Source organism: Brassica napus, chromosome C5 (assembly GCF_020379485.1).
Source record: "Brassica napus cultivar Da-Ae chromosome C5, Da-Ae, whole genome shotgun sequence".
Taxonomy (NCBI): domain Eukaryota; kingdom Viridiplantae; phylum Streptophyta; class Magnoliopsida; order Brassicales; family Brassicaceae; genus Brassica; species Brassica napus.
The window spans coordinates 21434091-21456413 of NC_063448.1; the positions used below are offsets into that span (position 1 = coordinate 21434091).

General features: G+C 31.0%; 1 long non-coding RNA gene across 5 annotated transcripts; it reads right to left on the reverse strand.

Annotated features, from left to right (window-relative positions):
- Window positions 1-3694: 3694 nt before the first annotated feature.
- LOC106422143 lies at window positions 3695-9453 on the reverse strand. 5 transcript variants are annotated; one of them, XR_002661966.2, is made up of 9 exons: window positions 7642-9450; window positions 7347-7557; window positions 7074-7269; window positions 6903-6972; window positions 6515-6663; window positions 5881-6063; window positions 5729-5803; window positions 5440-5649; window positions 3696-5288 (listed from the first exon to the last, which is right to left on the reverse strand). It is a non-coding gene; the product is annotated as an uncharacterized LOC106422143 (long non-coding RNA). The 5 variants fall into 5 exon arrangements; XR_002661968.2 differs by having other exon boundaries at window positions 3697-5288; window positions 7459-7557; window positions 7642-9447; XR_002661969.2 differs by having other exon boundaries at window positions 3695-5288; window positions 6603-6663; window positions 7074-7557; window positions 7642-9453.
- Window positions 9454-22323: the final 12870 nt, after the last annotated feature.

Here is a 22323-nt window from a genome sequence, read left to right on the forward strand (position 1 = left end):
TCAGCCGATTGTTACATAATATCAATTTGAGGATAGCTATGTCTTTTTACCAATGACGGCTACATGGTTCACTAATTTATGGGAAAACATGTATACTCTTCCAATTTTTTTTCAAAATGTGTATATTCAGCTAATTAACCATTTTTTAAAAATATCACATTGCAAAATGATCATATATCCGGTGGACCCTCAAAACAAAAATCATTAATGAAGAAAAAGCAGATTGTTGCAAAATCACCATATTTACAATGACTTGAAGAGTAAGGCAGTCGGAATAGATGTCGCTATGCGGGGACAGTTTGTGCCGACCATTGTGTGTGCGAGTAAGGACCATAACTCATTAGTTACCTTTTTGTTTAAAAGATGAACGTTCAATTGTCATTGTCCAATAGATTGTTCCGCCTTTTCCTCTTAATGAAAAACAACAGAACAAGTTGTCCCGTTGATGGTACTTCATAACAAAACAAATGTGTTTTGGAAAGCTAGGATGGTTTTTTTCATCCAAACAAAACTTCATCTAGTTTGATTATATATATATATATATATTAATGTCCATTTCAATACAAAAATATTGTTATGTTTTCTCACAGATTAAGAAATTAATCAAAATACTTACGTTGTATCAACAGTGCAGCTTAATTACAATAAACATTTCTTAATACTATATATTGATATATGCAAAAAAAAAAGATATATGTAATACAATCTGTTTTAAAGGTGAGTTTTGTGGTCTACACATACGTAATTCAACTTTGTGGCATTTTTTTTAATAAATACTTTATGGCATTTTTTTTAATAAATACTTTGTGGCATTTATTTTATCAAATTTGATCAAACTTAATAACTCTTTTATAGTTTTATCTATCCTTATAGTAACTCCGTAATCAATTTCTGACCGAACTACCTGACATTTTTCATTTGGAAATGTGAATCATCGACTCAAAGTCTGCTTCGTGAAAGAAAAGGAGTCTTAGCATCACGACTTGCAAATTAAGGAAGCATTCTAACATCTCGGCTGGTACAATTCAATGCTCTGTTTTTAACTTTACTCTTTTCCAAGAACAAAACGCCGTCCAAGTGATACTTCGTTTTGGATGTTGAGTCGACAGAATTGTCCATTTTTCGGTTCAATGAATTAATGAGCTTGAATACATCAAATCTCAAAGCTTTTCCTAAAGTTCCATCATAGATGATGTTGTGAGAAACTATTTTCTATATTAAGCAAAATATTATTTTTGTTAAAAAATTCTTTTTAAATTAATGTATTTCATCATCAAATTTTTTTTTTAGTTTAGTGATAGTGCAAAGAGTTAGATTTTTGGTTTAAATCATTTTAATATGAAATGTTATTTTTCAAATCGTAATTTTCAAAATTGATTTTTGACCTGTAGATGATTATCTTAAAAAACTATGAGGTTTGTGATTGCTTAAATTATATGGTATACTTTTTGTTGATCTTTTAATAGATACTGGAGCTTCTCTTGAACTTACCTGAAAATAATGGTAAGGAAGTAGTAATTACTGAGTCAAGGAATTGAAACGGCTTCGATTCTAAACGGATCAAATCGTGGGACTGCTATCCACGTTGAAGATGATGGAAAGAATGGAAGGTAAAATACAAACAGGAATCGTCAAGTCCTTGATCAACTTATTGTGGACGGAAGACAACAGTAACCTCAATTTTGTTTAAATCACTCATGCAATAAATGTTGTTTCGGATGTGACGCATTCTCAGTCATACTTCATGGAGTGCGTATGTTTGCACACCATATCTCCTATTGCTCTTTTTCTTACTCACAAAATGTATATCTCATCTTGATGTGCCGCAAATACAAACAATAATGTTTGAAACAGTATTTTCTTTTGTATTTTGAGAGGAACAATTTTTTTTTTCTTTTTTTTTAACAGAAGGTTCAAAGGCGATCCGTAATCCGCACGTGGTTTCCGTTTGCCCAAAGGCCCGTAATCCGCACGTGGTTTCCGATTGTCAACCATCTAATCCCTCTGGCCCGGAACCAGCCGGGACTAATACCCATTACCCAAGGATCCAGCACCAACGCCGCGTTAACTTTAAACTTGGGGTGGGCGTAAAGTATTCCGTGGCCACAGGGGATATCGAACTCGGGTCCGTATCGGTTGTGGTAACTACCTCAAGACCACTAGCACATCATCCCGTGGTTATTTTGAGAAGAACAATAAAAATATTTGTCTGAAAACTTTATGATCGAGTGGCAAGGAGACTGATTTGAGACGTTATCATATTTAAAATTCGATATATTTGTTTCACGAAACTGCAACACATTATTCCTATACTCACACGAATATGTACTTACAATCTATTTAAATATCCGAAAAGAAATTTTCATTTTTGGAGCGCACTCTTTTATAAATTAATCTAGACTCTTCTGTAAATAGGTCTGAAATCTACTCTGACTTACTAAAAAAAAACCAATGAAAACATTTACTCTGCATGTCAATGATCGTGGACATAACACATGACGTCGCAGTGAAGAGCGTTTCTGTTGTTTCAGACCAACATCATACATATTTTGTGGCAGATGTGTCTGCTTCTTTGACTGGTTCATACCCTGTTTTATTAAAATGTCATGATCATATATTGCAAATTAGGATCGTTGTGTTTAAAGAAAAAAAAAAGAAGTCATTAAGCGAGTGTTTATTTGTTGGTGGTGTCTGCTTTGTCCCTAAAATCATCCACTTCTGGTCTAAGAAAAATTAGATACCACAATCTCTTATTCGCTTCTATACTACTAGTTTACGAATAATATGCTTTTATACTAAGTTAATTTGAGCACAAATATATAAACTTTTGTTTTAGTATGGATGATTTTGATAAAGAATCTATAACTTTGGAGCTTCAATTATATATGTATAAATATAAATTTAGTTTATATAGGTTTGTGAAAAATTATAAGAAATTTTTACCGTATGTGAAGATTAGTTTGATCTGGTTTACGTTGTATTACGTGGAAAATGATGGATCAAACCCATGATATTGAGCAATCGTGAATACAAAAGCAGTATACATCAATAAAAGAGAGAGAAGACCGTTGCCATGATCCACCCTCGGGTGTGCGTCCGCGCCGCTAAAAGGTTCGGTCTCTAGTATAATCACTGTGAGGTCAGGACACTTGGTTATTAAAAAAAAAAAAAAAGAGAGAGAATTTCTCATGCATCCACTGCATGTATACATACATAAGACTACATTCATCACCAGATTGGAGGACGTAAACAACGTTGAGATCCTACATTATAATAACCATATAGCACAACAGACTATATACTTCTGTCTATGCATGCAACACGTGTCCGCACACGCGTTCTATACTTGTTCGACCTCATGCTCCATAGACATTTCTAGACTGCATCTGGACTAAGAGGACTATTGGTCTAAATGTAAACGACTCATATGCTATTTTGCCTGCCTCTTCGAACTCCCATTGTGGCTCTTTAGCATTTTTTATATATTATTAACTTTTTATAGTAGTTAATTAATACTTATTTGAATGAAATCTTTGTCTCTTTGTAAGTTTAGAGGAAGACACGTGACATGCAGAAAACTCGCCACGAAGAGGAGAATCAGCTAATGAATCTAGACTTCCAATGTCATGGGAACTTGGGTTTCTCCTGGACCAACACGACAACAGTTTATATGATATTCACACAAATGTGTATCAAACAAAAGCTAACAATTCATCTTAATGATTCAAAGCATCCAATGTAACTATTTTGGCCAAAAAAAAGACCATCCAATGTAACTATTTTGGCCAAAAAAAAGACTTTTCGTGTCATGGTTAGCAATTTTATCAAACACCATATTCTTATAATTCTAGTATAGTCTCTCTTCTATTTATATAAAGCAAAAACTTCAATTAAATCTTGTTTTAACACCATTGGTTCACTTGGTTGGGTTTCTATTCTTAAATGTCAAGTCAATTAAAAACGGACACTAATATATAATATGATTAATTAAAAATGCTTGATTTACATTTCTATGATACATCAATATAGATAAAATAAAAAATTTATCTGAAGTTTAATTCGATATTAAAAAAGTATGATTCGAATTTCTCTCACTACAAGAAAAAAAGGGTATTGTGACAAAATTTTCCGTCACAATAGAAAAGAATTTGTAACAATATCGTCATTGTTACGTTTTTGTTACCAATTATTAATGGTTGCAATACGTGTGTCACAAATGTTATGGAGTAACAAAAATGTCACAATTTCTTGCGACTAATTTCAAATCGTCACACATAGTTACGTTGTATATTAGTAACATGACCGTTATAATTTCTTACTTATCAAATTGTCTCAAACTGTCTTAATTTGTGACTGTTTAATGTGACAACTACGTCACCTGTAGTGACGAATCTATTGTCACAAAATGTCACTAATATAGACGACATAATAGTCTTTTTACCGTCACCAATTCTGACATTATATATTGTCCCAAACCGTCACTATTCATAACTAATTTAAAGTCTTAATTTTGTAGCCTATTATAACCAAAAAATCAGTCACAAAACGTAATAATCAAAGACTAAAAAAGGTATGTATCCGTCTTCAATACATACTATAAATGTGTTACAAAATTGTTGTATTTTGTAACATTTATTATGTTATTAATTTGTCACTTTTTATTACGAAAGCAATGTAACTAAATGTCACAAACTATGACCGTAAAATGGTAACATTTCAGTTTGAATTGGTTACAATTTCATAACGCAACTTTTCTTTATTTAAAATATGTCACATATTTTTAATTTATTATTAACTTATTGGAACACTAGAAACTATAAATAAAAACTGAAATCAAATATCAAATTTGCAAATAATATGATATACATAAATTTCTCATAGAACTGCTTGAATTTTATTTAAATAAACATAAGCACAAAACAACAATTCGTTTACTAAGTAAACTGAAACTGCTTAGTAAACAAAAGAAAACCAAACTAGAAACACCAAGCTAAAACACCAAACTGAGAAACAACTTCATATGGCTGTGGTAGTATCTGTTGGAGTCAACACATTTTCACCAAAAGCAGACATCAATATTTTCTCTATTGCTTGAATCCTATTCTGAAACTGAACCTTTTCTTCATTACTCTTTTGCAAGTCTGACTCCAGCTCTTTGCTCAGTGAGTTAAAGTACCATCATCTTCAACAGCTTGTGGTGAAACTGTAGAACCATCTAGTGGCATATAAACTCCACATTGAAGTGATCCAAGTCCAAACACCCGACCTTGTTTTGATATTCCAGCAACCTACCAAACATATAACAGTTACATAAACACATATACAATTAAAATGCAAAGACAACTTTAATTAAGCAAAACTATGCAAAGAATCAATCGTATCTCCAAATATAAGAAAAATCAGGAAAAAAAACAAATTTGAAATGTGATAGAAAATTACCTTCACATAGATTTCATTTCTTTCCTCGACAGTAAGAGGCTCTGTCAAAACCTCTCCATTAGAAGCCTCAACCAGTGACAATCTTTCTTGCACATATGCATCATATTTTTCTGCAACTAAGCATGCTCTTTCATCAACATATGTTCCATCAGATTTCTGGTGGGTTTTCTTCATCACAGAAATGAAGGAAGAGTCTTCGTTGTTTGCCACCTAAAACATTAACATAAGCTGTAACTTCATTTTAAAAGTAAAAGTAAATTCTTTTGAAGTAAAATAATATGTACACTACCAGATTATCTTGACCTTTAGCATAGGAACGTGAGCATGATCTGTGGCTGTTGATATTTCAGTGTTGTTCTTGAACCTGTACAGATACTGTTGATTTTGTTATATATATACTTTGTAAATCAGAAAAGAGTAATCCAGAATATATCACAATACCATTTAGCTCCATTCTTTCTGGATGAAGCACTCGAGAGTCGAGAATCTCGTCCAACAGGTCTCTTCCCTTTGTTCACGTGGTTGGGCATTTGCAGCAACTCCTTCCCTCTGTCTTTGGAGACCAACAGATTGAAGAGATGATCTTCCAAACAAGCGACCGCCTAACATCATTGGTGGACGCATCTATAATAGTACAAAAGAAATCATAGAAAAAGATGCAGCTCAAAAGTATTAGATCATGACATAACAAACAATAAACAAAAACAAACACGATTAACTGCAAAAAAATAAAGAAAACCAAAGAGATCTGAGACCTTGACGGCTTTGATTCAGTCTAAGATGTAGTTTAGGTTTTAGGTTTAACTTGAGAAGAGGTAACTAATATTACTTCCTTTATATACTAGTTAAATATTAGGATATTTCTTAATATTCTTACCACTTTTTAAGGGATTTTTCCCGGTTTCCACTTAATTTTTAGGTTTTGCCGCTCTAAAGTAAAAATCTAAATATCTCCACAACTTAAAAATGTGCCATTAAGAGGTTAAGGCGCGATTAGGAAAAAAATAGCAAAAAAAGAAAACAAAATAAACAAGTAATCAAAGTATAACTATCTAGTCTATTCAACGGCGTTGACCTGGCACAAGATAAAAGCAATTCGTTCAGAATCTGCAACAGACGCCATATAACTTCTTCGAGTCTTTTCCCATGGGAGAGATCATCACCTTGGTTAGTATAAGGTCCCCCTTTCCGCCTCACAGATGAAATCATAGCTTTTATATATTCCTGTTAATAACACATGCTATGAGACAAGCTCAACCATAAATTGTAGTCTATACAATTAGAAATTCACAAGACAAGGGAGAAAAGCTTCTCAATTTGAGATCAAACGTCACTCTGATAGGATTTCTTACAAGTTAACAAAGAGACCCAAGTACTGTTCTGCCCTAACATTTCTATACACAAATCAACCAAACCAAGATTGACATAATTTTCAACAAGCGCTTAGTTAGAATCTCAAGTACCTGAAGCAAACAAACCAAGATTGACATAATCTTCTCCTTTTGTTAGAAACTCAATCTCCTCTTCACAAATCTTACAAAAAAAAAAACAAATAGCAAAGCCAAGTTTTTGATTTGAGAATGAATGAAAGGAGAAGATATAATTTAACCAAACATATAGATAGAGCAGGACACCTTAATAATATCAGCAGTATCCCAAATTCTGAAGATTTCATCCCTAGTGTTGTCTGCACAAGGCCACAAGGGGATCCTAAGGTTAGGAGGGTCATATGAAAGGATCGCACCAGCATCCTTAGCAGTCTTTGCTGCAGCTATGTGAGCTGACTTGCACTGTGATAAGACTTATCGAACCGTAATGTAATATCTTCGCCTGCCACAAGATCAAAATGATGATTTCATAAAAGTAAAATGTTTCAAGTAACAGCTAAAAATGTTTTTATAGTTAACCTTTTTAATCAAATTCAAATCAAGCGTAGATAGTTAGCCTCAGTTACAAAAAAAAACACATTCACAGATAGTTCAAAATCAAAACAGGAAACAATGATTTTTATCTCTTCACTTTGCCAATGAAAGCTGAAGAACCACCCATACGAGCAGTCCCAATCAAAGAAGACTGAAGCTGCTGCATGCCATTCTTCTCCACAGAAGAACGCCTGATCTGTAAAAAAAGTGAGCTTTTTAAGACTTGTAGTTGTTTCAGAATCAGAGATGAATCCAGAACAAAACAGAGATGAACACTTACTTGAACCAAAACGAAGAGTCCCACAGTGAAGTGCCTGGCTTCGGAATTCATGGTTTGATCTCCAACACTGAACCTGCTTTACGTGCCAATCTAAGAAGAAATCAAGAAGCAAATTCGATCTCTTCCTCTATTAGTCTCTGGTCGAGATTTGGATTGATTCTTCATTTCTTCTTCGTTCCGATCTAAAAAGGGTCAGTCGAAAGAAAAAAAGTAAATGAACAATGCAAGCTGCCTTTCGGTTATATAAACCATCTCAAAACTTAAAAGACATCAAAGATTAAATAAATAAAATAGTTTAAATTTAGTTCCAAAACCAACGCCATAATCATATAAAATATAAAACTATAACACCAAATTTAGTTAGATTCTTCATCTGTTAACTCATAATCATTATTTTCATCATCAGCATCTGATCTTAATCCCGCTTCTTCTTCTTTTACATCTTCGAGATTTTTAGTTTGACCATTTTGATTGACTAATGTCTCGACATGTAGTACATGCGAAACCAGCTATTTTAACGTATTTGCTATATTTTTAAGTCACAACTTACAACAATTTTTTTGTCATTGTTTCGTAGGAATTCGTGACAACCATTTAATTTTTCTATCGTCATAAACGACGACACAAGATACAGTCACATATCCGTCATATTGGTAATAGTAAACGTAGTCACCATTTTGTCACGACAATTATTACGTTTATTTTCGTCTTATATATGTCACTAATTGTGACAACATTTTGTTACAAAACAAACAGTCACGATATTGTGACGAAGAAGCTACTTTTTTGTAACGTAAAATATAAGTAACAAAATAGTTTTTATTATGTCACAAATATGGGACTGGAAATTTTAGTCTCAAAAAATTGTAACAATAGCCCCTTTTTTTGTAGTGTCTAAGAGAGTATAGAAATGGTTGTGCTCAAAAAGTTTTATATAGATCAAAGTTCAAAAATATACTTTTTTGTTAAAAGGATTTGAAAAAGGACTAGATTTGGGGTGCTTCCATGAAGATTATAAATGGACTAGATTTGAATTTCTCCGCATGAAAAAGGATTATCCAAAAAAATTTAAGGTAGACAAACTTCTAGATATGTACGTTTTGACATAATAAAATACTTGTCTGTGTGAAAATAATACTCCCCCCGTTTTATAATATAAGTAGTTAGGCTAAAAGCACGAAAATTAAGAAAATTATTATGTTTTTAAAAAATATTTTATAATAAATAGGCTAGATATAATTTAACCAATAAAAAATAAGTCTATTTAATTTGATTGGTCACATTGTATTCAATAAATGTAAAAATTACCTAAAAATACGAAAACTACTTACATTTTGAAACAAAAACATTTTTCTAAAACTACTTACAATATGAAACGGAGGGAGTATGTAACAAAATATGACAAGAAATAAAAAAAAATGAAGATACGAAAGATTTTGCGGTTTGGCCCTTGCAAAAAGGTCGGGCTATAGAGCTCTAACTGTCTTCTATGAACGAAGAAGAGACACAAATTTATACAATTTTATTGTAAGCTACGGTTTCATATATATGCACAAGTGATACGTGTATGTTTTAAGGTCACATATATATGCACACCTTATACTATCATATAATTTTATAAAACGAACACAAAGTCATAGTAAATTTAAATTTAAAATGAGTTCAATAATAAAGGATTGCGTTATATATGTGGCGCATGGAATGTGTCCTCGTATCAGGAAATCAAATGTGAGGTCTCAAATTCAAAGCATATTTCTCTGTTAACCATCTCCCCCCTGGTCTCACGTCTGCTCCCCATTTCCTTCGAACTTATTTCTTCTTCATTGTCTATATTAATTAAAATATACAAACTTAAGTACATGCATGAAATTTTTTTTAGAAAAGTATGTCGACATGCATGTAAAATTGACCTTCCAGCCATTTTTTTAGTAACTGATGAATTATACAGTAGTAAATTTTAAACTATCTTTGCATACAAAATTTAGTTTATAGAAAAGAATTTCTAATTTTAAACTAATTGACTATAAGTAGATAGTCTAATTTTTTTATATATTATTCATATTCCATTAAAATTTTCGGTGTGAGATTTTTTCCAACAATACAATATATCAAGTTAAACTTTATATATGACATAGAGATGTGAAAGATGGCGAATAGAAACAAAACTAAAGATTTGTTTTTTTTTAGTTTTTTTTTTAGTTTTTTGTTTGTTGGGATAATAAACGAACCAAACAGATCTCCAGTAGTCAAAAGGTTTCCCTTGGCAAACCGTTAAGTGATTTTAATCTAAATCTAATTTATTAAAATATAGTCTTGTTTTTATCTATTGATAAGAAATTGTCATTTAAATTTAAAATGGTCTAACAAAACGATGTAACAATATTTAAAACACTATAAATATATTTATTATTATCCAGTTACTAAAGATTTGGTCATCTGAATAAAATGATTTCGGTTATAACTTAATCTAACTGAAAGTTATCAACCACAACGAAAATTAGCCTAACCACGTAAAGTCAAAATACATGTGTGCCCCTATAATTGTGACTAACCTGATTACACGATCAATAGAAAACAATTAATTTTGGTTGACTTAAACTAAACTGGATTTAATGTTTAATATTTCAGTGGTGGTTCACATTGTTATTAGTAATATTCCTCGGTTTTCAATATTCCACAAGGAAGTATTCCTGCATATAGTAATTGATGTGTTTATATGCATATCTATTTCATTATATAACCGGAACATCAAAGTCAGCTGAGATTCGGGTAATACATGATTAAGCTAATAAATAATACAGATTTAACTGAAAAAATAGATAACTACTCAGAACCGAACATAATATAGAAATATTATGAAATAATTATAGGTAACCGGATTAAACAAAAAAATTACATTGTTTCCTAGATATTGAGTATATATTATATAGATCCGGTTCCTACAATGTCGTACTATACAGTCGGGATATACAAGAAATAGGATCCTCGAATTCCTATTGTAAACATTTAAAGTGTTTTATTTCAATAAAATCACAGAGTATAAAATATTTTTTGTTCCTAAAATTTTCGTTAATTACAGTGGAAATATTCAATCATGAGATTATGATCTTCTGATGCTACGGTAATCAATTTAATAACAAGGTTTTTTGCCTGCAAATACATAATCTTATTATGAATATTTATTAGTTTATGTCTTATCAATTTAAAATTAACATAATGAGTTATGATTTATGTTTTTTTTTAAATTTAAATCAAAATTAAATTATTTATATATAAAGAAATTTCATCAAAATATATATGCTTATTATTGTGTTGAGATTTAAAAAACACTCACAATTAGAAATATGTTAGAAAATATATTTACAAATGTTTTAGCTCAACTAATAGTTAACTATAAATTGTTCTATATCTTGATTTTTTAAATTTTATAAGAAAAATAATATTTCCAGATAACATCACAATATCTATAAGAATTATCTTATTTTAAAAATATATTTTTATCCTGAAATTATATTATATTAATTTATGATCAATTATATAATTAACATATAAATCTATTATTATTAACATAAAATTAGTTTTAAATTATATAATAAATTATATTTACAATTTCATTAAAGGTAAAATTGATTTTGACCATTCTAACTTTTAAATAATAATATAATAATAGATAGGTAGACTGTCTTAATCTCTGTTTCAAAAAAAAAAAAAACTGTCTTAATCTCAGATAATATCGAATACTATTTTATATTTAATTTAATCTCGATTATCCTAACAATATAATTATTCAGCTCAACAGTTTTGGTAGCAATCCTACTGGACCACCTTAGTAATTGTCTATAAAACTAAATTAATGACACTTTTATAGAAACTAAGATAATTCAAATCTATATAATCTAATAAATTTTAAATATCGAGTACTTATCTATTCATTTTCACCATAAATTATTTTTAAAAAAACAAAAATTTTGTATAAAATATTGTGTACAAGTATATTTATAAAGGGTTATAAAACCTAAATTACTAGAATAGATTATATATTCATTTCACTAAATCTTAATTATCAACATATAGCATGGTGATATGAAATCAGATAAGACTGATCCCAACAATAGTAACACAAATCCAAAAACCGAAGATTTAATCTAATATTTCAAAATTCACAATAATTTTGTTTAACTAAAATGAAAGAGAAACATAGCCGCATTTCAATGCAGATCAAGATGTTGTTGATTCTTAAAATGAAATCTCATCTTTACGGTACCAAAACGAAATAAACGTATTTGAAAAATAAAATAAAATATTATTAAGAAAATAAAGGTCAATAGTTGTATAAATCAGAAATTAAAAAGATACATTTCACCTCACAATTCAGAGAAAGAGTAATGTGAAAAACTAGATTTTGCCACAAGTTTTATGCTTTATGCAGAGCATAATAAAATGTGATGTGAGATATATAGACCCTCTCGCTGTTCATTTTTTCGCTTGTTCATATCTTACAAGATATTTTATGAGATAAGTTACTATTTAAGATTCATAAGTTAAAAGAGAAAACTGGGAACGAGTTTGGGTTAGATCTGATATGACCAGGGCCGTGCCTAATATTTGCTGGCCCAGAAGCAAAAACAAAAATTGGCCTTAAAAATAAAATTAATTAAGCGACACTCCGCATTCGAACCATGTGTTAAACGAAATAAATCATTTAAAAGTTGTTTACACCACCTCAGCTATCCGATTATTTGGATAATTGGTCCCAAAATATATTTTAGACTTGTTGGGTCTCAAGTACACGCTTGATCATCTTGTGTTCAGGAACGGCCCTGGATATGTCCTAAACTACCAAATCATGCAGACACAGTGGAAGGAAACAAAACATAAACTTTGTACGTGGTGAGACGGCATGTTGAAACATGTCTATAGTTAATGGCCTTTCCCAAAATGTTTCAATTAGGATACAAAACATGTCCTCAACATGTAATGTATGACAAAAAAATCAATAGAATGTCCGAATCCATTTTCTATCAAATCAGTGAACATAGTATAAATTTTGGTAGCTTATGGCAAAGTTTTCAAAATATTGCGCATAGCCGCATAGCACTGTGAATAAATCTCGATTACTATCCCCTCGGAATATCCATATTTACTATAACTTTTAATATAGCTACTACGTATTAGAGACATAGTCTCACACATCGATAATTGGAAAGGATCCTAAACAATATATAAAATAGATGAGCCACTTTTCTTATCACCAATTGGTTTTAGGTTAAAAGCTCATCTAGCTTAATATTGTATTAGAGCCCGATCCATGAATTCCAACCCGATCTTCATCGACCCAGTCCAAAGTTGGCTCTCGATTCTTGTACAAAAATATTTTGATGCATTGTGTTTAACACTTTTGAGTAGATAATAACAGAATATACACCTCAGAACAGAATCATATATATGATAATGATCTTATACGCAGTTCCTGAGAAAACAACACATTCTATATTAATACGTATGTACCTATATAGAGTTAGATTTCTACTTTTAAAACTTCTTTTCTTAAAAGGTTATGTACAATTTTTTTTAAAAAAGTTTTTTCTTTAAAACTTTTACTTAAAAATATCTGCGTAATATACTTGGGTTCCTTAACAGAAAATATTTAAATTGATCACTGTTTATATTTGTACATACGTTTAGAATAACATACACTATGAGTTTTCCTACACCATGCGCATTGATAATAAATTAAAAAGAAATATATTATTTTCTAAAATAAAAATTTTAGTTTTCAAAAACATTCTTAAAATTTCCAGTATAAATAAAAATAAATTTCAAAGTTATATTTCTTTTGGCTTAACAATTTTTATATCATTTTTAGATTTCATTAATATAAAATTAGAAAAATAAATTTATTTCTTTATATTGTATTTATGACTATTTTATTTTAATATGTATATATGTTTGAATGTTTAAAGTTTAGTTTTTAAAGTTCTAATTAAAACATATTAAATATTTATAATAATGTTTAAAAGAAATATAACTTATTTATCACTTAAAAAATTGATTTTTCGAATTTTGTTTTTCAAAATTTCTTTTTGAAAATCAAAAATTATTTTTCCAACTATTTTTAAAACTTTTTATATTTTTAAGTATTTATTTATTAGAATCATAAATTTCACATTCCAAAAATGTTACTCCTCCCCTCGACTCTAAACACTAAGTCTAGATTAGTTAACTCTAAAGTTATAAATATCTTTTTTCTTCTTTAAAAGTGAAGGTAAAAATGGTTAGTGTAAACATGAAAAGTAGTACTATGAATGTGGTAATTTTGGCAATTTTCTTAGTTTAATACCAATTAATGAATTAAAGCATAATTCAAACACTTAATTAACAAATATGTTCACAGTTAATTTTGAAAATATAAATATTTAAATTTTTTATTTTTCTATTCTAAGATAATGTGAAATTTAATATATTTATAATTATATTATTATTTTAAAATTTTCATTAATAGTGATACATATAAATTATTATCATTTTTAAGCATCTTACTAAAAATGTATTTATATCTGCAATTTGATCTGTTTTTTTATAAAACTACAATTTGATATATCATAATAAGAATTAAGACATATCATTATTTTCATTAAGTTATGTCATCTTATTTAACATTTTACCAAAAAAAAAAAAGTTATGTCATCTTTTTATGATAAAAAGGAATGTAGTAATGACATATGGACAAGATTCATTCGTCAAAAAAAAAAAAAAAAAAGACATATGAACAAGATTCGAAAAATCACTTCTCCAATTGTTTAAGGGATTTCAGCCATGAGGTTATAATATTTTTCTTTTGTACATTTTGTATAAATGCATATTCCTCATCGATTTCTCCTCTGGGCTGCATTTGCTTGGCTTATTGGTTACTATGGTCAAGGCCTTCATACTTTAATTTTGCATGCTTCTTTTATGTATATGATTTTATTCTCGCCTCTTTTGCTAAGCTATTAGCTTGTACACTGACTTCTCTTGCAATTACGGTATTGATTAGTAAAGCATTAACATTAGTATTATGCTCTATATTATCCAATCAACAATTGTTAGAAAAACATTTAGAGAAGCATTTATTAAATGCTAATGCTTTCCAAATGCTTTATAATTTATAAAATTAAAAAAAAAATATAATTAATTCATTTATTTTATTTAATAATATCATAAAATTATTTTTATATCCAGAAAATAAAATTTTGATTCTAAAATTAATTTACAATAAAAATACCTTTTTTTTTAAAAGTAGTTTTTCACATTTAAAATATAAAATTTTATTCATATAATTTTATTTTATATAATTTAAATTATTTTAAATGTGAAATATTATTTTTTAAAATAGATATTTTAATTATAAAAGTTATTTTAAAATAATATTTTTCGATATAAACATAATTTTTAAATTATTAAATAAAATAAATTAATTATATATATTTGTCATTTTATATGTTACTATATATATATATATTATAAATATATTCATTAAATATAAATATATTATATATTATATACTAATTTTATAATAATTTTAAATAGCATACTAATACTGCTATACCAATCATCCTATTAAACAATTTAGCAAAAACATACAATTCCTGCAGCATACTGCTTCTATAGCATACTACTACTGCTAATGCTAACGTTTTACCAATCAAGGCATTGAAGAGAACTGATTAGAATGCTTAGTAGTATCCTTTATATACTAAAGCGCAAGTCGCCTGGCGAATCAAAATTTGACATTTGACAAATCTTTTATAATTAGAAAAAATAAATGCAGAAATTTTTAATTACAAAAACAGTTTCGTTGATTTCTATTTTTTTTATATATAAAGTAAAATTCATTTAATTTTTTCACACGACACCCATGATCTCCTACCTTAAAACCTTTAATTTTTCTAAACTCCTAAATTATTTGCAAAAACTGCATTGATTCTCTCTGAAATTTCTACTTCTAACCAGATAGATCAAATCTTCTAATGATCTTATTTACACTGTCTTATCTATGCTGCCAAAATTTACAGTGCTACATGAATATCAAATTTGTTTATCGCCAAACCGTAGCACACAATAGTCTTTTAAAAGAATTTCTTTCAACGAAATGAGAAAAAAGAAGAACACAAATATGCTATGAATTAATAGGCGAGTGTAGGGCAAGACAGATGAAAACTAAAGTCCAGGTATGTGAAACTAATATGCCAATTCAAATAAACTTTCTTTTTCATAAACCTTTTTCTCTTTCGAAAATAAACATACTTATAGCTTTTTTTTTCTTTTTTTACTAGCTTTGATTGGTGACCACCAAATGAATGGAAAAAATGAACAAAATAAAAAATAAATTTTCACTTGAGGAAATGAAAAAACGAAAAAATATGAATTTTTGTTTATTTTATTCATCATCAGAATTGTAGAAGAAATTTTTTATTTATAAATTCATTCATCCATGAGAAATTTAGAGGGAAAGAGTGGAATCCATCTATCAATAATTTAACCAAATATTCAACCTAATTGGTATAAATTTTAAAGAAAAAATTCACCATAATTTTATTCCTTCGACATGGTCACCAGTTAGAGCATAATGAAAAAAAAGAAGCTAAAAACTCCATAGTGAAAAAAGATAAAAGTAAACAAAATATGTTAAAATTGACTAAACTTTCCATTTTCTGAAATATGTTTATTTGTTGTCGTGATGATAATTTACTGGAGTAATAGAGTCTCATATTATTAAAGCACATGCACAAAGACCCTAAATGATTTGAGAATCACCACAAATGGGATAAAGAAAACTCGGGTGATAGAGAAAACGAGAAATATTCATCTTTAGATCAAGACCCAACCTTACCAGGTATGTTTTTCTTATTCTTTATTTTATGTGTTTATAATCTTAAAGAAATGTGATATTACTTTTGTTTATTTTAAGATCAACATATATATATATATAATATATATATATATATATATGTTTTTCTTTTATATTTATTATTTGTGGATTCTCTTAGAAACTAAAATGTATAGCATTGAAAATGAAGAAATGTAAAATAATCTTACAGAAAAAAATATTTTTAAGAGATGAAGTTAAAAATTAAAGTTGATATTTTAATAATTTCTTAGAAATAGTCAAAATGAAGACAATTAATAAGGTTGTTTGTCACAGTCTTATTTTGTGTCCCTCAATTTGACTTTCTTAATTAGTTATTTTTAGGTTTTGAAAAATAGATTAATACATGATGTTTATCTCGTGTTTATATTGGACTATTGAAAGATATAAACAACAAATTTTATTTTTTAAGTTTACCAATAAATAACCCTCAAAGTAAAATTTTCAAACTGAATTATATAACATTCAAAATGATATTTCTCAAAGAACAACTTTTATATTGTAAATTATAAAACAATGGCCGTGCAAAGCACGTGGGATAACTATAACCAGTATCAGGACCAGTATTAATATAACTCATGTAGACCGACATAATATGATTTAAGTTTGCCTTGCTCCAACGCTTGAATTGTTGGTTCAGTGTAAGATTAAGAATTGAAGTTTGCAAATTGCAATCACCATAAAATGTCACTCCTGCATATTTCAATCTTGTAACCTGCTTCATTATGTCTCTCATTCTATGCTACAGTTTAGCTTCCAGAGGTAAGGGCATGTTCTGGATGTTGTATGTTTGTCGGTTCCTCCTATCTGAGGATGAAATATATCCTTTAGTGAGTTGTTTTCCAGTAGCATCAAAGAGAATCCAGCTAATTGCTATCTGCTGCGTAATTGATATCCAAAAGGTATTCACAAAAAGCAAAATGTTTCATGAAATCCAAACACCAATTCATCAGGCAAAAGTGTAGCGTCATCCTTTAATGCAACTTCTTTTGTTTTGTTTTCAAGAGATATGTTGCTTGTCATACGTTCATGTCCAGAAATGACGGATTGATAACATTTCACACCAAATCCTTCAGCAAATTAACAGTGCACATTGGATAGAATCTCTGTCCCCTGACATTTTAAGGAGATAACATAATTAAATCATCATTATCTTGTAAAGAAGTTTGTACATATCACTTGTCTAACGTGAAAGGAGAAAGCTTTAATGTTAGAAAAGATGTGGTTACCAAAAACTTCGAAAAATTGCTTCATTTTACATAAAGATAGAGTTCTATAATGATTTTAGAATGTATCCTTAAGTTGCCAACTATATGGATGAGAGTATTCATGAAAGCAAATGAGCAAGATGTCAAGTACACTACAAGAAAACACAGTTTTAGCAAGGAAATTTAACGAGAAAAACTATTCCTCGTGAAATTACGATGACTTAACGATGAAATTGCGAGGAAATAAAGTTTCGTCGTAATGGCCTTGTAAAATACCGAGTAAAGCTTTTCCTCGTAAAATCGTCGTAAGTTAACGTGGTTTTTCCGAGAAAAATGTGTTTCGTCGCAAATTCGTCGTAATTTTAGCATGATTTTTACGAGGAAATAACTTACGAGGAAAGAACGAGAAATCCACCAACTTAACACGTTTTTTTTGCCACCAACCTAATTTTTCGTCGTAAATTCCTAGCAAAATTCAACTACCAGATTCGAAAATTTTCTATATATATGGAGGTTTGAACATAATTTTAAGCACACCAACAAGAAAAAAAAAAGTGAAAAAAATGTCGGGCTTGGGAAATATTTTCGAGTTGCGGAGGTGGATGTATATGCATAGAGATGCTAACGGGAGAGTGACGAAAGAATATCTTGCTGGGTTGGAGCGTTTTATGCATCAAGCAGATTCTACACCGCTCGCCCAAGAAAGCGGTAAAATATTCTGTCCTTGTAGGAAATGTAACAATTCAAAGTTGGCAAATCGTGAAAATGTTTGGAAGCATTTAGTAAATAGAGGTTTCACGCCAAATTATTATATCTGGTTTCAACATGGAGAAGGTTATAGTTATGATCAGAATGAAGCTAGTAGTAGTAATAACAACTTTCAAGAAGAACCGGTTGATCATCAATTGCATAATGCACATAGTTACCATCAGGAGGATCAGCCGATGGTAGATTATGATAGGGTTCATGATATGGTAACTGATGCATTCGTAGCTCATGATGATGAAGATGAAGAACCTAACATAGATTCAAAAAAGTTTTATGAAATGTTAGATGCGGCAAATCAACCACTTTACAGTGGTTGTAGAGAAGGTCTCTCTAAATTGTCATTGGCTGCTAGAATGATGAATATTAAAACTGATCACAATCTACCTGAAAGTTGCATGAACGAATGGGCAGATTTATTTAAAGAGTATTTGCCGGAAGACAATGAGTCTGCTGATTCTTATTATGAGATTCAGAAACTGGTTTATAGTCTTGGGTTGCCTTCGGAGATGATAGATGTTTGCATCGACAACTGCATGATCTACTGGGGAGATGATGAGAAGTTGGAAGAATGTCGATTCTGCAAGAAACCACGATTCAAGCCGCAAGGAAGGGGACGTAATAGGGTACCGTACCAAAGGATGTGGTACCTACCAATTACAGATAGATTGAAAAGATTGTACCAATCGGAGCAGACTGCTGGAAAGATGAGGTGGCATGCCGAGCATACTCAGACGGATGGTGAGATGACTCATCCATCAGATGCAAGAGCCTGGAAACATTTTAACAAAGTACATCCGAATTTCGCTAGCAATAGCCGGAATGTGTACCTCGGATTATGCACAGATGGATTTAGTCCATTTGGAATGTCAGGGAGACAATATTCATTGTGGCCTGTCTTTCTTACGCCATACAACCTGCCACCGGAGATGTGCATGCAACGGGAGTTTTTATTCTTGACCATATTAATACCCGGTCCGAAGCATCCAAAAAGGTCACTTGATGTTTTCCTACAACCACTGATAAAAGAGTTGAAGGATTTGTGGTCAACAGGGGTGAGGACGTATGACTGCTCAACGAAGAAGAATTTTACGATGCGAGCTATGCTTTTGTGGACCATAAGTGACTTTCCTGCCTATGGGATGTTGTCTGGATGGACTACACATGGGAGATTAGCTTGTCCATATTGTAATGGAACGACAGATGCATTTCAACTGAAGAATGGTAGAAAGACAAGTTGGTTCGATTGTCACCGTCGATTTCTTCCAGTTGGCCATCCGTACCGAAGAAACAAGAATTTGTTTAGGCACAAAAAGGTTGTGAGAGACACTCCTCCTCCATATCTAACTGGAGAACAAATTGAAGCGCAAATCGACTACTACGGAGCTAACGAAACAGTTCGCTGGGGTGGTAATTGGCATGTCCCTCGTAATATGCCTGATTCTTACGGTGTTCATCACAACTGGCACAAGAAGAGTATATTTTGGGAGTTACCATATTGGAAGGATCTCCTTCTGCGCCACAACCTTGATGTGATGCATATAGAGAAGAATTTCTTTGAGAACATCATGAATACAATATTGAATGTCCCAGGGAAGACAAAAGACAACATAAAATCGAGGTTGGACTTGCCGGATATTTGCTCAAGAAGTGAGTTACATATAAAAAGCAATGGCCAAGTTCCCGTTCCAATTTTTAGATTGTCTTCAGAAAAAAAGTCGGTTTTGTTCAATTGGGTGGCATCAGAAGTGAAGTTCCCTGATGGGTATGTTTCAAATCTTTCAAGATGTGTTGAAAAGGGTCAAAAGTTCTCCGGGATGAAGAGTCATGATTGTCATGTCTTTATGCAACGACTTCTGCCATTTGCATTTGCGGAGCTACTTCCAACAAACGTACATGAAGCACTTGCAGGTAGTTTACAATAGGACAATAATATTAAATTGGTTTAGTTTACAATAATAGTATTTGACTAACAATGTGTTTAATTGTTTTTGGAATAGGCATTGGAGCATTTTTCAGGGATTTGAGCACACGCACTCTTAAAGAAGAAGTCGTAGAACAGCTTCAGGAGAACATTCCTATCTTATTGTGCAACTTGGAGAAGATATTTCCTCCAGGCTTTTTTGACGTGATGGAGCATCTAGCTATCCACCTCCCATATGAGGCATTGCTTCGTGGACCGGTACATTACGGATGGATGTATCAGTACGAGCGAGCCATGAAATATTTGAAGGGAAAAGCAAAGAACCTCGCCAAAGTTGAAGGTTCTATAATTGCTGGAAGTTTGACAGAAGAAGTTTCTCACTTCACATCGTACTACTTTGCGTCAAAAGTACGTACACGAAGAAGAGCTCCAAGAAGATATGATGATGGTGGCGTTGCGCCCACATATGCAGTTGTTGGTGTTCCAGAAATCTTTAGCCAGATTGGACGACTTGGTGGGAAATCAAAACAGGTTTGGTGGTCGAGTGAAGAAGACGCTCATAGTGCACACACCTATATTCTACTCAATTGCGAGGATCCATTGATGCGTTATTTTGAAAGGTAACTTAAATTGAGTATACATTATATAATTGAGAGAGATTAATTCATGTAAAATGTGAATTTACAGCATGTTTGTTTCACAAGTCGAAGAAACATTTCCTGGTATATCCACAAGTGACGTAGACAAAAGAAAAGATCAACACTTTGTTAAGTGGTTGAAGAATCAGGTATTAATCAAATACTTTTAAAATTTTCATACATGAATGATTTGTATTTCAACGTTCTTTTTATTTTTAAATAGGTTGATTATGACGACGATGCAGATTATCCTAAGTGGTTACACGAAGTAATTCAATCTCCACTTGTAAAGGTCACCACATCACAGATGTATTTCACACGAGGCTATACTTTTCACACATATGAGTATGGTAAACAGCGGGCAACCAGTAACTATGGAATTTGTGTGAAAGGAGAAACAGATTTCTACGGAATCTTGACGGAGATTATTGAAGTCGAATTCCCAGGGATATTGAAGCTAAAATGCGTCCTCTTCAAGTGTGAATGGTTCGACCCCGTCGTCAATAGAGGTGTTCGGTTGAACAAATTCGGTGTAGTAGATGTCAACGGTGGCCGGAGGTACAACAAATTCGAGCCCTTCATCTTAGCTTCACAAGCAGACCAAGTTAGCTTCCTTCCATACCCACGGATGAGAGAGTCGGGTATAAATTGGTTAGCCGTGATCAAAGTTACACCTCGAGGACGAATCATCGTAGGAGAAGAACCACCATTGCAAGAAGAACAAATAAATGAAGTTCATGAACCTGAACAAGAAATTGATGACATCCTTCTCATTGATCCGCATAATCACGAGTATGAAGATCTTACCGAAGATCCCACGGAGGAAGCTGTTGAAGACGAGTTTCATGTAAATGATGATGTTTCAAGTGATGACGAGAATGTCGATGAATCCGATTAATGTATTTCATATTTGTATGAGTTTGATTTATTATATATAATTAAAGATAATGGGAGTTTATTTATAAATAAGATATCGACATTAATTATAAGTAAAGGAATTGTGTTTTTATAATTTTCGGTTTGGATTAGAATGAATTGCTTGAGGTTAAAGGATAGAAGTGTTTGATATATGAAGTAGAAGATAAAGAAGATGTGGTTTGGGATTTGGGGTTTCGTTTTAGGGGTTTAGAGACAGTCGTCGTACTTTCCACGTTATCTCACGGGAATTTTACGACGATTTATAATACATTACCTCGCATATTCCACGGTAACAGTAAACGTCGTAAGAGCCTCGTTAAC